Source organism: Alexandromys fortis, unplaced genomic scaffold (assembly GCF_014885135.2).
Source record: "Alexandromys fortis isolate MF-2015 unplaced genomic scaffold, M_Fortis_MF-2015_v1.1 scaffold_27, whole genome shotgun sequence".
NCBI classification, from domain to species: Eukaryota; Metazoa; Chordata; class Mammalia; order Rodentia; family Cricetidae; genus Alexandromys; species Alexandromys fortis.
The window spans coordinates 1,554,480-1,571,212 of record NW_026067952.1 but is presented as its reverse complement, the minus strand read 5'-3'; positions in this window follow the sequence as shown (position 1 = coordinate 1,571,212).

The window sequence follows — 16,733 nt, the reverse complement described above, 5'->3', positions numbered from 1 at the left end:
AAATCAAATACTTTCTTACTTCAAGAGGGAAAAAATCAGGGCACAGTCACAATCTAATCAAAGCAAAACCAAACTCCAACAGTGTAAACTCAGTGTCCAATTACTTGGGGTTCACTTATGATCTGGACTCCTCCAAGGGGCTTGGGTCAGTTTCCCAGCTCCACCCCCTGCAGCACACACAGCTTGGCTTCTGGGCTCAGGCTGCCTCCACTCCACTGCTGCTGCTGTTCTTGGTGGTCAACCATGGTACTGGCATCTCCAAGACGCTGGAGTCACATGCTGCAGCTGGGCTGCAGTTTCACCAATAGTCTCCCAGGATGTCATGGTACCAAGTCTCAACTTCTTTTGCCCCTTCAGTTCTGGGCCTTCAACTGTCACTTAGACTGAACCTTCACCAATGGCCTCTCCTGGCCTCTCACAGTGCCAAGCCTCAGCTGCTCTCCATGACCCCTTCACACCTTCAAAACCAGTACCACCTGGGTGACTTACACATTACCAGGTCTGGTTGCCAGCACAAGGTACAACCTTGGCTGCCTTGGAACATAGCTTCCCTGTGCTCAGGAAACACTTCCCAGAAGATTCCACCTCAACAATGCTGGTCTCTTCTTAATCACTGCTAATTTCTTAGCACCAGCCGACCATCATCGAGTGCCCCAGCAGAGCAAAGGTTTCGCTTCAGTAGCTCTGGCGTCTTGTTAATCCCAGCTGATTCTCCAACCCCAGCTAATCAGACACCATAGGATCTTAAATCAAAATTACAAATGGCCTTGATAGAGTCTTTAGACTTCCCTCTGAAACTTCACAAGCCAGGCCTCCCTCATCTACGCCATTCTCAACAGTTGTATCTTCCAAGCTCCTACAGAACATCCCTCTGAGGTCTTAATACTCTCAATGGCTCTTCTAGCCCCAAATTCCAAAGTCCTTCCACAGTCCTCCCCAAAATATAGTCAGATCTGTGCCAGCAACACCTCACTACGCTGGTACCAGTCTGTCCTAGTTGTGGTTTCTATTGCTGCAATGAAACACCATGACCAAAGAGCAGGTTGGGGAGAAAAGGGTTTATTCAGCTCACACTCCTCATTGCTCTTCATCACTGCTGAACAAAGCCAGGGCAGAAACTCAAACAGGGCAGGAGCTGATGCAGGGGCCGTCAAAAGATGCTGCTTACTGGCTTGCTTCCCCTGGCTTGCTCAGCCTGCCTTCTTACAGAACCCAGAACCACCAGCCCAGGGATGGCACTACTCACCATGGCCTGGGCCCTCCCTCATTGATCACTAACAGATAAGAGCCCTATAGCTGGATCTCATGGAACATTTCTTCAACTGAGGCTCCTCCTCTCTGATGACCCTAATTTGTGTCAAGTTGACACAAAACATGATTTTTAATATGGTATCTTTACTGTGTGGGGAGGGGATTGTATAATATGTTTTATATTTAAAACATCCAAGCCAACCACAAGGAAGCCACACTCGTCTTTCTATCCTTTGTGAGTCTGTGATTCTTCTATAACTCTGGCTCTCTCTGTCACGTTCTCTCTCTCTCTCTCTCTCTCTCTCTCTCTCTCTCTCTCTCTCTCTGTCACACACACACACACACACACACACACACACACACACACCTCAGCAGGTTCCTGCTTGCCCCATCTTTCTGGATTCCTTTGGAGTTTGGTTTGGTTTGGTTTAGTTTGGGCAAGGTTGTGGGGAGCCATCACGATCTCCTCCCTGCAGCACTCCACACGTTGTGATTTGTCCATCGATTGTCTGTCAGAGCTGGAGAAGGAGCTGTCAGCACAGCTGTCTCCCCACAGGGACCTGGACTTCCTCCAGCTACACAAAACAGGAACAGCAATTGTCAGGTGCAAGTCTGAGCTGAGATCCAAGAGAAACCACAGCCTGGGATGGCTGCGAGAGGCAGATTTGTCCAGAGGGAGGCACAGCCTGGGATGGATGCGAGAGGCAGATTTGTCCAGAGGGAGGCACAGCCTGGAATAGATATGAGAGGCAGGTGTGTCCAGAGGGAGGCACAGCCTGGGATGGATGCAAGAGGCAGATTTGTCCAGAGAGAGGCACAGCCTGGGATGGATGCGAGAGGCAGCTGTGTCCAGAGGGAGGCACAGCCTGGGATGGATGCGAGAGGCAGCTGTGTCCAGAGGGAGGCACAGCCTGGCTCGCACTTCTGCCTGGAGAAGCCTGTGTCCTCCTGATGAGGCTACTGAGGCCCGTTGCCACATGCTCCAGCAGCCTTGGCAGGACCTTGAACCGAGCAGCAAACAGACCATTCTCTTTTGATCTTCTTACTTCCTTTTATAACTTCCAACTCCCAGGCAGCATGGCTGATGTCTGACTTCTGCTGCTGTGATCAATAGAACAGATTAAGGAAGACGTGGCTTATTCTGTCTCACAGGTCAAGGCACAGCCCATCATGGTGGGGATGTCACAATGGCAAGGGCTTGAAGCAGTTAGCACATCACAACCACAATCAAGGACAGAGATTCATCAAATCTAGACTCATCAAAGTGATTCTAGATTCCAGTTAACAGTTAACACCAGGCATCATGCTCTGTCAACCTGACACCCAAACACATCAGTTTCAAGCCACAGATTTTCGATTCTTCTCCTCACTGGCTCATAACCATGTTGTAACACAACCCGCATTTAGTCTAACTTCAAAAGTCCCCATAGACTTTAACAAGATTTTAAAAGTTTGAAACCTCTTAACTGGGAACTCTGAAACAAAAAAAAAATTACATATGTTCAACATTTAATGTCAGAGAGTGAATGACAGAGATATTCCAGAAAGAAAGATCAAGACATAGCAAAGAATGATTGGGTGAAAATACAACAGGAAAAACACCACATCCTGCAGATTCATGTCTGGCACCTGGGACTTGTGATAAAAATCAAGCTGGGCTCCAAGGGACGTAGGTAGCCTCACCTCTTTGATCCTATTCCTGAAGCACACACGGCCTCTCTCTTTGGCTTTATGCTCTGTTGACAGCTCTCTGTGGCTCTCTGACATTCTGGTCCTGGCATCTCCAGTGTCCTGGGTCCTCCACTGACACTTAGGTTTCACCTTCACAGCTTCACCCAGTAGCATCTTATCACCTCCTTACTGGGACTCAGATTACTACACTCTGCCTGGCCTCTGCCGCTCTCCAAGACTCCCTTAATCTTATGACTTCCCTGCCCATAGAACCATGTGGATGACTCTGCCAGGTTTTGCTGCCAGTTTGAAGTGTAGCCTGGCCACCTTGGGCCACACCGGTATCAGCCTGTGTGCTGACCCTGGGGAGATCCTTCCCCTAGGCAGTTGCCTTTGAGGAACAGTGAACCCTTTCTGGTTAGGTTTTTTGCTTTCAAAGGGAATTTGGATGGTCCCAATTTGGAGCATCTGATAGGCTCTGCTCTGCTCTCAGGACATCCTTGCTACTGTCCAGTGCAGACCAGAAGGTTCCTCTTCAGCGAGGTCCTGACTGTAACCAGCACAGATGCTCTTGCGGCACCAGCTTGGATGCCCTCCTGTCTTGAAATGTCCTCTTCCAAACAAATAATCCTATTACCCATCAATTCAACTTCACCCAAGTTCTCAGGGTATTGGCCGAATGAAACCATGGTTGTTAGCTGGAGGTGTCTCTGTTCCTCACCCCAAGGGGACCCAGGACAAAAAGTGCAAGAGCCAATTACTGAGTCACAGTCTGCTGCCCCACTTCAGCTGCAGCAGTGACATCACTCCTCCTGAATTGCACTCCTCAGAGGTAAGTCCCCAGGTCCAGCTGGTCTGGAATGCTGGGCAGAAGGAAAGGAATCAGAAGGGCTGTCTGCCACCAGCTGCTTTCCAGGCACCATTTTGGACATCTGTGTCAGATTCCTCTGATGCAAATGGCATGCCCTATCGGGTGATAGCATCCTTTCTGATATTGACAGAGGGGACTCCTGAGTCAGGGAACATATAAATACTTACCCGGTGACATCCGTTGACTCAAATAACATGCCTGGTGGGTGACAACCACTTGACACCATAGCTGTCTCCCTCTTGTCATCTCTTTTCTCCAAACATCGACCACAGTCTTAAGTTTTGGCCCTGACACTCCAAGTCACAAGGACTCTCTTTCTGAAGCCCACAGCCACGCCCCATTCACAGACTTCCACTGCGTGGTCTGTCTGCTCTCTCACCTTCTAGCTCAGAGAGTGTCACCTTCTCTTCCCCTGCCCACCTCTGTCTTCCCAGCAGCAACTGCTGAGATCCCCAGCAGCTGGCCTGTTGTTCTCTCCCTCAAGTTTCCATAAAGCCACGCTTCAGTTCCCTAGGGAATCCCTTTTAAATGCTTTGGTCCGTGGGACACAAGGTCCCCACTTGGGAGGATGGGGCTCATACGAGGACATGGTGCCAGGAGGAAGGAATCGCTGGGAGTCCCTCAGGAATAGCCCACCATCCTGTCCCTGTTTAATTTTAGAGAGCTGTTAGACCACATTATGAGCAATTGACAGACAGCACGTTCCACGATGTCCCTATTTTAGGAAGAAGCTCCTGAAAACAGTCCTGTTCACACCATGGCTGTGAAGAGAAATTCTTTCACTTTGCTGGCCTCAAACTCACAGGAAAGTGTGAGATTCTGGGCGCAGCACCCTCCATATTTTAATTATGTCTTTCCTTTTCTCCCCCAACTGGTGTCTTTATGGAATGTTGGGCACCATGGGAGCATTCAGGTTGACTCCACCCCCCCCCACCATCATTTTTCCTATTTATTATGAAGAAAAAGAAAAAACAAAGCTTTGGCTGGCCTTGCGTGCTTCCTAGTCCCTGGCGGTATCTGATGTCTCAGTTCTTCCACCATCTCTGAGCTCCACACAGCCTGTAGCAGTGGGCACCTTTGCAGAGGGTGGCAAAGCCACTGCCATGATGAACTCCCCCCAACCCGGGAGTGCCCTGAAGATGAGGGGTGTCAAGCCTACCTAGTTTCTAGAGTGATGACAGGTTGATCTAGGCACCAGACCAAAAGTGACTCACCAGGCTCCAGGCAGTACTGTCCTGGAGCCTGGTCCTGACAGTACTGTCCCAGAACCTGGTTCTGACACCGGTGCTGACGGAGAGGGACGCCATCAGAGACACAGGCCTGTCTAGTTTTGTGGAACCTGCACACCTGGCCCAGTCTCTGGCCAGGACTGCTGTTGGGTTCTGACACAGACCTGATACCATGGAGACAAGGCAACAGACAAGGAGATGACTCATCTGGCTGAGAGCCCAGAAGATGCATGCCAGGCCTCTCTGCAGACAAAATAAGATTATAGAGGGGTAGAGCAGAAAGTGCCTGGCCTCAAATGCTAATGCTCTTTAATCCAGCCACTTAGAAAAGCAGTCATCTGCTGAGATCCAGTGTGTCCAAGCGAGAGCTGTCACACGCGGGACGCTATTTTCCAACTCCCCCCTCCCATCACTAATGCAATGAACCACAGGCCCTCTTCAGCACCCGAAGGTTCCCCTCACCGGCCCCCTCCCACCGTACAGTCACAGCTTCTCCACTGCTTGTGCCAAGTCATGGAGACCCAAGAGGAGGGACAGGGCTGTCTCCAGGGGACTCGCTAACGAGCCTAAAGGCTGCTGCTCTGGATCCATAGCAAGTGCTCGCTATACAAACGTGAGGACCACAACACCCACATAAAAAGCCACTCACGGCAGCATGTGCCAGTAGTTCCGGAGTCGGGAAGTGGACACAAGAGGATCTTTGGTTTTCTGGCCTGCCAGTCTAGTTGATCCAGTGAGCTCTGGGTTCCATGAGAGGCACTGACTTAAGAAAATCAAGGGGAAAGAGATAGAGGAAGGAAACCCAAATAGGCTTTTGACCTCCACAAGCACGCACATGTATATACATGTGTGCGCATGCTCACGCATACACACACACACACACACACACACACACACACGCACACATACACCGTTCCCCATTCTTTCCCACAATGATCATGGGAACGAGCATTGAGATGGTTAGATTGAGAGAGTTTGGGGCTCCCGTCAGAGAGTAAAAGAAGCCAGGCCTTCCCACCATTCACGTTAGACACAGGATGCCTCTTGTGCATGGCCAGGGTGATTCAGGTGGTGTTTGCTGTCACGGGGTCACATTGCTATCTTGACTAGTAAACTCCCTCCTGCTCCCCAATGTACTGTCTGCAGAGATACTGAAAGCTTACGGCTCCCTTCCAATGCTTCCTTGGGGGCAAATCGGCTCTCAAGCCATCCTCCCAGAGACAGAGGATTCCTGAAAGACAGCGGCTAATGCAGGCAAACAGGAACTGAGTCCCAAACTCGCACATAATGAAAGAGGAAAGAGCCTTTAAATGAACCTTTTAAAAAGCTCTAACACTGGGGACATATACTGTAATGGTTCTGTCGGTGGAAATTTAAACCTGAAAACAGCTACGTGTGTGCTTTTCAGAGCCTGTGTTTCAAATGAGTAACAGGAGGAGCCACCTGGGGACGTAAGTGCTTGGTGCCATTTGGAGTTACATGAGCTAAATAATCGCTGCCATGAGCAGTGTGACGTATCTTCTATTACCACTGTGCAGTGTGACGTATGTTCTATAAGCATGTGCAGTGTGATGTGTGTTCTATTACCACTGTGCAGTGTGATGTGTGTTCTTTTACCACTGTGCAGTGTGATGTGTGTTCTATTACCACTGTGCAGTGTGATGTATGTTCTATTACCACTGTGCAGTGTGATGCATGTTCTATTACCACTTGCAGTATGGCGTATGTTCTATTACCACTTGCAGTGTGATGCATGTTCTACCACCATGTGCAGGGTGACGTATATCTTACAACTGTGTGTGGTGTAATACATATTTTACTTCAGTCTTTTAGGAAGTAAGAGGAGAAAGATAAGAAGAAGAGTGTCCTACAGTGGAACCTGGGACTCCATCACTAATCACAGCCTCAGAGAGCAAGGGTGCTCCAACTTCTTTGGTTAACAGAATATCATATTCAACTTAACACAAACTAGAGACACACAGGAAGAGAAAACCTCAGGAGAGGAAATGCCTCCAGTACACTGACCTGTGGGCATCTCTGTGGGAAATTTTCTTGACTGTTCATTGATGTAGAAGGACCCAGTCCACCATGGGTGGTGCCATCCCTAAGCAAAGTGCGCCTGGGCTGTATAAGAAAAGCAACCGAATGCTCCTATCTTGAGTTCCTGCCATGGCTTCTCTCCATGATGGACTCTGTAGCCTGTAAGTCAAATAAATCGTTTCCTCCCCAAGCTGCTTTTGGCCATGATATTTTATCTCAGTAACAGAAAGTCAACCTGGGACTCACAATGAGTGAGCGATGAGGAGATTTCCTGCTGTCCTTTGTGGCCATTTTAAATCCATTACCATATGAACTTACATCAGAGCCCTGCCTACAGACAGGAGGGACCTGGAAACGGTCACAGCCCATCTCTTTTCCCTTTAAGAACAGGATTCATTGCAGGGTGTCTGGGAGAAGTGAGAGGGGAACCTGGGAATGTGGTATGGTATGATCAGTGTTTGCATGAATGAAACTGCCGAAGAATAAAGGGAAATCTTACTTAATTTTTTTCAATGGAGTTGATGCTGTTGATACCTGTCACTCAAGCTCCTCCAGGGTCAGACCCTCTGAAACACAGGGAATAGGGAGCACTGAGAAGCTGGGCCACCAGGGTCTGGCCCCAGGTCTTTGTCTTCCAGGTTGTAAGCTCATGGCAAGTGTCTGTGCCTCTCTGAGCCAAAACAAACCCCAAGAGACCTTGTACCTATCTATTTCCCTCATCACTTACCGCTCCCTGGCTTGTGTGTCTGTCTGTCCTCTTCCCAGCCAGCCCCCCCCCCCCCCCCGGCCTGAAATAGAGGTGACAGATATTTCTGCTCTGCTCTCATTCGCATGGGCGACATCAGGTTCCCTCATCGTCATTTCCATTTCTCTGTGCTAACAGATCCTCCAGGAAGTCACTAACTAGAGCGCGCTCATCCCAGAAGCCTTCTGGATCATCAAATTTTTGAATAAATATCTTTTTATTTGCTGTCCCTGCTGAGAAGCCTACGAGCGTCTGTGCTAAACCTGGAAGGTTTCATTATTTGCCGGAGATTGATGCCAGTCGGCTCCGAGATCACCTTGAAGTGTCTGTGTCTGTGAGCAGCTGAGCAGCTGAGCAGCTGAGCAGCCGAGCAGCCTCATAGCCCTGCAGCAGAGCAGCCTTGCAGCGGAGCAGCCTTACAGACTCGTGCAATTAGGCTCTCAGATGCATCAGAACTGAGATTTGCATCTGTAGTCAGGTGATGTGATGAGACACATCCCAGCCTTGTTCAGTCCTAAAGGAACTGTATGTATTATAGAACATTCTCGGGGGAGTGGTCTTACATGGGTATGCAAGCATGTGGAGGCCAGAGGCCGGCATCTCATCTCCTCCCCAATTGCTTTCAGCTTAGGTTTTGAAACAAGACTTCCCGCTTGACATGGAGCTTGCTAATTCAGCCGGGCTGACTGGCCAGAGCCCCAGGATCCTCTCATCTGTCTCCCTAGCACTAGGGTTGTAGCCATGTGCTGTCACATCTGACTTTTTAAGTGGGTGCAGTGGACCTGAATGTAACGGACTTTTTCTTTCAGGCCGCCACCCAGCTCCCAAATCAAGACACAGACTTCTTGTTAGTTAGGAATGCTTGGCCTAGCTTAGGCTCACTTCTGTCTAGCTCTTTTAACTTAAAATTAACCTGTTCCTCTTCATCTACCTTTTGCCTTGGGCATTTTACCTTTCTTTCTTTTTGTATGTCTTACTTTGCTACTTCCTCCAGTGTTTGACTGGCTGGTGGTTGCCTGGCTTCTGGTCCCAGGCATGCCCCCCTCTTTCTCCCTTGTTCTCTTCATCCTCCTTCTCTTCCTCTTCTCTTCCTTCTACTTATTCTCTCTGCCTACCAACCCCATCGATCCCTCTCCCGCCTAGCTATTGGCTGTTCAGCTTTTTATTAGACCAATCAGGTGCCTTAGACGGGGACAGTGAAACAGCAACACATCTTTGCATAATCAAGCAGATGTAGCACAGACAAATGCAGTACATCTTAACATCGTTACCAAAAGCAGCAGAAACAAATGCAACACACCTCCTTCACATAGTTAAAAACTCCTCAGCATAAACAAATGTAACACATCTTTGCCCAGTTAAAATAATATTCCACAACACCTGAACCCAGGTCTTCATTCTTGCAAAGCAACTACTTTGCTGACTGAGCCACTTCCTCAGCCCTCCTATTGATTAAGGACAAAGCATCCTCAGGATACATGCCATCCCCCATCATCAGCCCACATCTGCATCTTATTGACAAGTGGACAATCCCATGCTCAAACTTGGCCACTTTGGAGACTGGCTTCTTCCGTAGGGGACAGGCAGGGATGTAGCTCAGTGGTAGAGCACATAGTACATGGGAAGGCTTGGATTTCATCTCCAGCCCCACAAAACAGGAATCCTCGTGATTAGGGAGGCAAACAGACACACATAGAGACAACCAGACCAGATAAGGATGGGCACTCGCCCTGAAGTCTCCCAGAGTATGCTCCAACATGTGTAGGCACTTGGCCTCCAGGGAGCTTGGGTATTAATATGAGACACAAACATACCCACAATGGCGGCACAGGATGCTAAGAGGACCACAGGTAGATCTACCTACTCTGAAGCCTCTTTGAAGTAGTGACCATATTTTCAGAGTCTGCCTTCACTCAATAAAACAAACCAGCAATGTCAAAACGCTGAGCAGAGACATGAACTTGACCTCCTTGGTCCTCATGGTGGACGGAAGATTCCCAGCCCTGCTTGTGCTCATGGCTGCTGCTGTCCAGTGTTTGCATTGCTCTCTGCTTCTCTCCTATTAGACTCAGTTTGTGAGCTTAGAGATAAAAACGCCTTGGCTGGGGGTACAGCCGCAGAAAGCAGCTGAGGACGGAAAGATGAAGCATAGAAGAGACTTCTGGTCTCCACCCTTCTCACTGCCTCCATTCCAGCTCGGATCTGCTGGTGTGGGGCCTGTGGCTGCCTCAGCTCAGGAGCCATATTTCTGAAACAGAACTGGTGATCCTCTCTCGGGTCTCTGAGAAGTGTGGTGGGAACATTCTCTAAATGGACTTGCTCTTGCTACTCCAAGGCTGCCTGGATGTTGTTTTGAGTCCAACCAAGAGGTCAGCAGAGGCTAAGGGTGGTCACTGTGTTCGTTGTATCCTAATTGGCAAAACCACAGGGCTTCCCAGCACTGACCTCCACTGATTCCAAAGAGTGTTTGACCCTAACATGACTCAACTTGAAAAAGAGGCTGTTCACAAACTGCCTACCTGTTTGGCTGGCAATTTATTCAGTGGACTTAACACTCAAAGTTTAGCTCAGTCGGTAGAGTGCTTGCCTAGCATGTACAAACCGCTGGGTCCCATCCCCAGCACTGCATAAACAGAGTGCAAGGACATGCATTAGTCCCTGTAGTTGGGAGGATGGCGGGTCACTGCACTGTTAGTGTCCAGTGTATCCCTCCTTCTTTCTTTATGCAAATACAAACACAAAGAGCAGCAGCCCACAACATCTTGCCGTCCATCACATGGCTCTGCTCCGACACGCCGCAATAATGACACCACTACCTAGCGGCGTTTTGCCCATTTCAGGCTCCTTCAGAATGCCTGTATCCCACTGTCTTTATTTGGCTTGGTTTTATTTTTAATCAGCCTCCCACAGAGGGATGTTCATATTGTTTCTGTCTCTGTTTCCCACCAGCGAAATGTGATGTATGACCTTGGTTGTCAGTAGCTGGATGCGGGAACCCACAGGAGAAGTACATGGGAGCCAGAGTGCTGGCTCAGAGACCAAGTGTGTTCGTCATTTCACAGGGACGGCCTCTGTTGGTATAGCACCATTTGGCTTCCCGCAGCAACCACCAGGAATGTACAGTTCCTCATGGTCCTATCAGCACAGAGTAATCGTCAACGTTCTGAATTCTTCCCCTTAAGGTAAGTGAAAGGTGGACCTATCAATGTATGTTACTGAGGGTGGGGGATGACACAGTGGATAAGCACCAACCGTGGAAGTGTGAAGACTAAAATTCAGGTCCCAGAACCTACTGGTTAGACATGGTGGCTACCTGTAATCCAAACATTTGTAAGGCCAAGACAGGGCATGCCTGGAGCAAGTTGTCAGGCTAGACTAGCTGAATCAGAGCTCTGAACTCAATGAGCAATCCTGCCTCAGTAAATAAATTGAGAGCTGTAGATGACACCCAATGTCAACTCAACATATACATGTACCTGAGCACACATGTGCTCATGAGAACATGTATACACACATGTACACCATGCATCTGCAAAGGCCAATATATTTTCAATACGTTTTCATCAAAACTTTGTATATTTTAAAGGCAATTAGGATATCATACATTGTTGGGGAGTGTGGACCCTCAGATCCTGAACTTTCTATGACCCTTTGCCTGCTGGAGTAAACAGCTTGTTTTTCTGTGCTTGCAGCTGCTCTGGGTACAAGACCCTCATGAGTTCCTGATGGCAGGGGAATGGTTTCTGGTGGGCTTGCAGCTGAAAAATCTCGAGAGCTAGGGTGTGGCCATTAGTCAAGGAGAGCCCTATATAAGCTACCCTGGAACACAATAAAAGGAGCATTCTTGTTTCAAGGATGACCTGTGTGTGTGTGTGTGTGTGTGTGTGTGTGTATGTGTGTGTTTCAATCTCCAGCCTCCAGCCTCCAGCCCCTTGCCCGACTTGCAAACCATCCCATGGTGTAAGACAATTAGGATATCATACATTAAGACAATTAGGATACCCTACATTAAGACAATTAGGATACCATACATTAAGACAATTAGGATACCATACATTAAGACAATTAGGGTACCATACATTAAGCGGCCCCACCTGGCATCACTGGTCACTTGATGAGAGAATGATGCTGCCATAGTTTGGACACAGAAATGTCCTCTAAAGGCTCAGATGTTGACATCTCTTTCCCCAGTACAGTGCTCAGAGATAGGACTTTGGACAAACGACTGAATCCTGAGGGCTCTGATCCAATCAGCAGAGCGATTTATTGAGGGATTGCTGGGACAGATGGACTGCTGTGCTGTGTAGACACCGGCCAATTGAAGGAAGCAGGTCACCAAGGTGGTCATGGCTGAGAAGGGCATGTCGCAAGTCACCCTCTGTTTCCTGGCTGCCGTGAGGTGAGGAGCACTCCTCCACCACCTGAGACCCACAGCTATGGTGCGAGTTGACCAGAGCCTGAAACTGCAAGTCACTCCCCTCAGATGTGTGCCACAGGAGTGACAAGTGTGATAGGCACAGGTGCCAAGCCCGGTGCATTCTGCCATGCAGATGGTACATGGCACTGTGGATAAAACATCTCATGGGTTATGAGATGTGGCCCAATCCTCTGCTAGAGCCATCTCTGGTAAGGTGGCCTAGGTTCAGCATCTCTTTACAGTTGTGTTAACTGGAGTCCCCAGAAATAAGCAACAGCCACACTGGCCATTCTACAAGGTCGACTGACCAGTTTAGAACTTCAGTGACCACGGTGAGGTTGGAACGTTGCAAATCCAGAAGTCAATTAGCTTGGACTATCTTTGCCCCTTGTTAGCCATTTGTTTTCATCCCGTGTGTGCCCTAACACCCTGCGACGTTTGGGTAAGCTATTTTGATTTTGTTTGTTTTGTTTTTTGAGACAAGGTTTCTCTGTATAACAACCCTGACTGTCCTGGAACTCCACTCTGTAAACTATGCTGGCCTCGAACTCACAGAGATCTGCCTGCCTCTGCCTCCCAAGTGCTGGAATTAGAGGCTTGCGCCTGTTGGGAGCTATTGGAGGCTGTGGACCCCCAGACCCTGAATTCCCTGTGAGCAGCTTGTTTTTTCCTGTGCCTGCAGCTGCTTTGAGCACAAACCCTGATGGCAGGCTGGTGGGTCTGTAGCTGAAAGACCCCGAGAGCTGGGGCATGGCCAGATCTCTATATAAGCTGCCCCTGAGCACAATAAACTTGGCATTCTTATATCAAGGATGACCCGTGTCTGTGTGTGTGTCTCTCTCTCTGTCTCTGTCTATGTGTTTTTAAGTCTCTAGCTTAGTTCCCGGCTCACCTACCATCTTGTGGGGGCGCAGGCCCTATGGGATGTTCAGTTTTTTACATCCGCCACCACCTCCCGGTTTTTTGAGACAGAGTCTCCCTGTGTGGTAAGTTATTTTGAAATGTATGGATGGATCCTAAGTTCCACCAACCCAAAAGCTATGAACGTCACCAGGCAGCAAATGAGGCCTGTTCAAGACATGTTCCTACTTTGTCATAACTTGCCTACCTGGTGTTTCCATGGGTACATTTAAAGAAGTGTTGATTTATGGCTTTTTTTTTTGTTCTAATCTTATAAGAATTTCACACAATTGAATTCATGAGAACTTGGAATTTTGAGTACTCCAAATCTGCATCCCCAAGCCTTAGGGACTCAGGTCTGGCTCCAAAATAAACCATCATTCATTCCCTTTGAGAGAGGAGATGTTTTTTATGTTGACAGCCATGGGGTGAGGAGGGAGCAATTTTTGCAGAAATACAGGTCATCGTGCTGCTGGCCTGTCCCTTACTATGTGACACACACACTCTAGACCAGAACACCCGGGCCACTTCCAGAACCTGCCCGAGTGGAGATGGGCTGAGGCACGTCACTGCTGCTTGATGAACTGCCGTGTGCCAGCTGACAGCTAGTGGCCTTGTTTCCCTTCCTGGAGTAATATTGGATTTCACAGCGAGATCGTCAGCCAGCGAAAGGCTCGTGGCTAACAGCTAATGTCCTTGGAACACGTGTTTCTGCTCGCATTCTGCACCTTTATTGCTCAGCCAGACGCCACAATTCTTTCCGCTGAGCGGCAGCCTGACGCGACTCATCTGTCTCACACGCAATTCAAGTTGGAGTCCATTAGGCGAGGCAGTTCTTGGCCTGTGTGTATGCTTCTCACAAACCCTTGCAGCCAGTTCTCCTGCTCTGTGTGTGTGTGTGTTTAAACTAATAACTGAAAGGATTCTGATCATAGTTAAGATTTTATAATCTTTATCATGCTATTTCAATGAATGGCGACAATTTGTAACCCCAGGGACAGTGTATCCATATGGCATAATGTACTGCTCTTTAAAATATATTTTATTCATGGTGTGTGTGGACGAGGGCACCTTCATGCCATGTGTAGGGATCAGGGAACAGCTTTGATGTTGGTCCCTGCGTCACACCCCATTTGAGGCAGGGTCTCTCCTGCTTTTTGCTGCTGCACTGTGTCTACCTCAAGCTCCTGGGACATTCTCCTGTCTCTACCTCTGCCTCCCATCTCGCCACAGGAATTCTGGGGTTACCAACGAGCCCCACCATGTCCAGTGCCTACCTGGATTCCAGGGATCTCAACTCAGGTTGGCAGGCTTGAGGGGAAGGGCTTTTACCTGGGCCATACCCTGCCCCTGCCCTTTAAGATACTGTGAAGCTGCAGATGATGTCTGTCTTTACATCCTAAAGCATGAAACTCCTTTTTAAAAATCTGTATACATCCTGCCAGGAGTGGTAGCAGAAGCCTGAAACCCCAACTTTCAGGAAGTTGAAGCAGGATTGGGAGTTGGAGGCTAGCCTGCGGTACATGGTGAAGCCCTGTTTTAACAATAACAATAGCTGGGCAGTGATGGCTCATGCCTTTAATCCCAGCACTCGGGAGGCAGAGGCAGGAGGATCTCTGTGAGTTTGAGGCCAGCCTGGTCTACAGAGTGAGTTTCAGGCAAGGCACCAAAGCAACACAGAAACCCTGTCTCAAAACAAAACAAACAAAAAACCAATAACAAAACCTGTATAATTCTTGATGAACACCTGCCAGGCTCTCAGAGATCAAGGTCAAGTTATTCGGACCAGCAACCTAAATGCCTTTGTGGGACCCATGTTGTCTGGTAGTTTGTGCATTCAATGCCCCGTCCCTTTGAAAAGGGGGTTGGTGCTGCCTGAAAGATACACACAGCACTTCTGGCAATGTGGATCAGCTGGTAAAGGCACTATTGGCAAACCTGGCACTCACATGGTGGGAGGGGAGAGCCAACTCGTTCAAGTTATTCTCTGACCTCTACATACACATGAGAAAAGCATAAATACAAACGCTGTGAAAACATTGTTTTCAAGGCACACACACATGCACACACACACAAACATATATATACATGGCTCCTACCACGGTGGTCCAGCTGCTGTTCGGACACTGAAGACAGCATCACTTGTCTCCTGGGGTTGACACCAGCCTCCACCCTGGGCCCTCTCCCAGTCTAAACAAATGACCCGAGTGGTCCTTTTTGAGATAAATTAGGGCTTGCCATTCCCTCTGCCTCCCACACAGAAATCTCAGAGCAGCTGCGAAGAGCCTTGCCACCTCTTCGTCCCCTCCTCTCCCAACTCGACGATGCTCTTCCACCGGTGGCCAAACCAAGACCAACCTCAGGGCCTTTACACTGCTGCTCCCTGTCTGGAGCATTTCCCGCAGAGTCTCCCACTTTCCCATCCTGCAGGGTTCACCCCAGTCTCTCCTGAAGCCCCTTGTGCCCCAAGCCGACCCTTCACTTTCTCATCCAGCATCTGCCACTTTCTGAGTCACATGAGTCCTGTCCTGTCTAAGTGTCTCTGGCCAGAACTCAAGCCTAGGAAAACGCCTGCACATAGCAGGCACTCAGTACCTTCTAGAAGGAGTCACTGAGGGCTTCATTGTGATACCAAGCACAGGAGCTCTCCTTGGAGTCCTAAAGGGCAAAGGAAATACAAACAACAAAATTTACATGTTCAAATACAGGAATACACACAATTTTTAAAGTGTGCTTTCGGCACCTCCCAGTTGCCATGTTTTTTGAACAAAGCAATTAATCCTGGAGCTCTAGCTGCCATGGGTGCTGTTTTCAGTTCACAGACCTTGCCTGTCCAGCCATGCATCTCCCAGGTGCCCATCTTGTCCCTGAGTCATTTGTATTTTGGAGAAGACGGGGCTTGACATGAGAAGCCACTGCCCCTGTCAGTCACAGCTGAGACCCACAGCACCAAGTGCCAGTAGAGATGGGACCTCGTCCTGGGAGCTGCAGGACATTTTGCATAATTGGAAGGCGAAGTTAACAGCAATAAAGAAGATTGACTTGGATGTCCAACAGTTTATGAAGCAGATCCTGAAAAATAAATAGAGCAGAGGCGACCAGTGAGCTCAGACTGTCACTTTTATAAAAGGGGCAGAGGAACCTGGCCTGGGGAGGGTGCATGTGTGGGTTAATCAAGGGCTTCTGGGTCAGGGCCAGGACATGGGTTGAAATCAGCTGCCCCCTTCCAGCTGTGCTCCCTGAACAAAGTAAGAAGCATTGCTCTTAGGAGAGTTCACGGCACAGGCACAGAGGGGACCTGGGACTGCTGGACACACAGGTGGGGAGCTTTGACACCCTAATGCTCTGTGGAAGTGTCTTGTGGGAAGATTCTTAACAGCCCCAGGGCTGAAGATGGAGACTGTGAGTCTCCTACTTCCTGTGTGTCACAGCAGGGCAGAAGAGTAAGAGCCTCCTGTGCTCCTGTGGGACTAGGAAGAAAAAGCCACCTTAACCTGTGTCCCTGAGTGCGAGTGAGCGGGGAAGGGAGGGATAGGGAGGGGACAGCGAGAGCCCCTCTTCCTGGGGAAGCCCCTGTTTGTTCCCGAAGCCTGTTCTCTTCTGATTTGC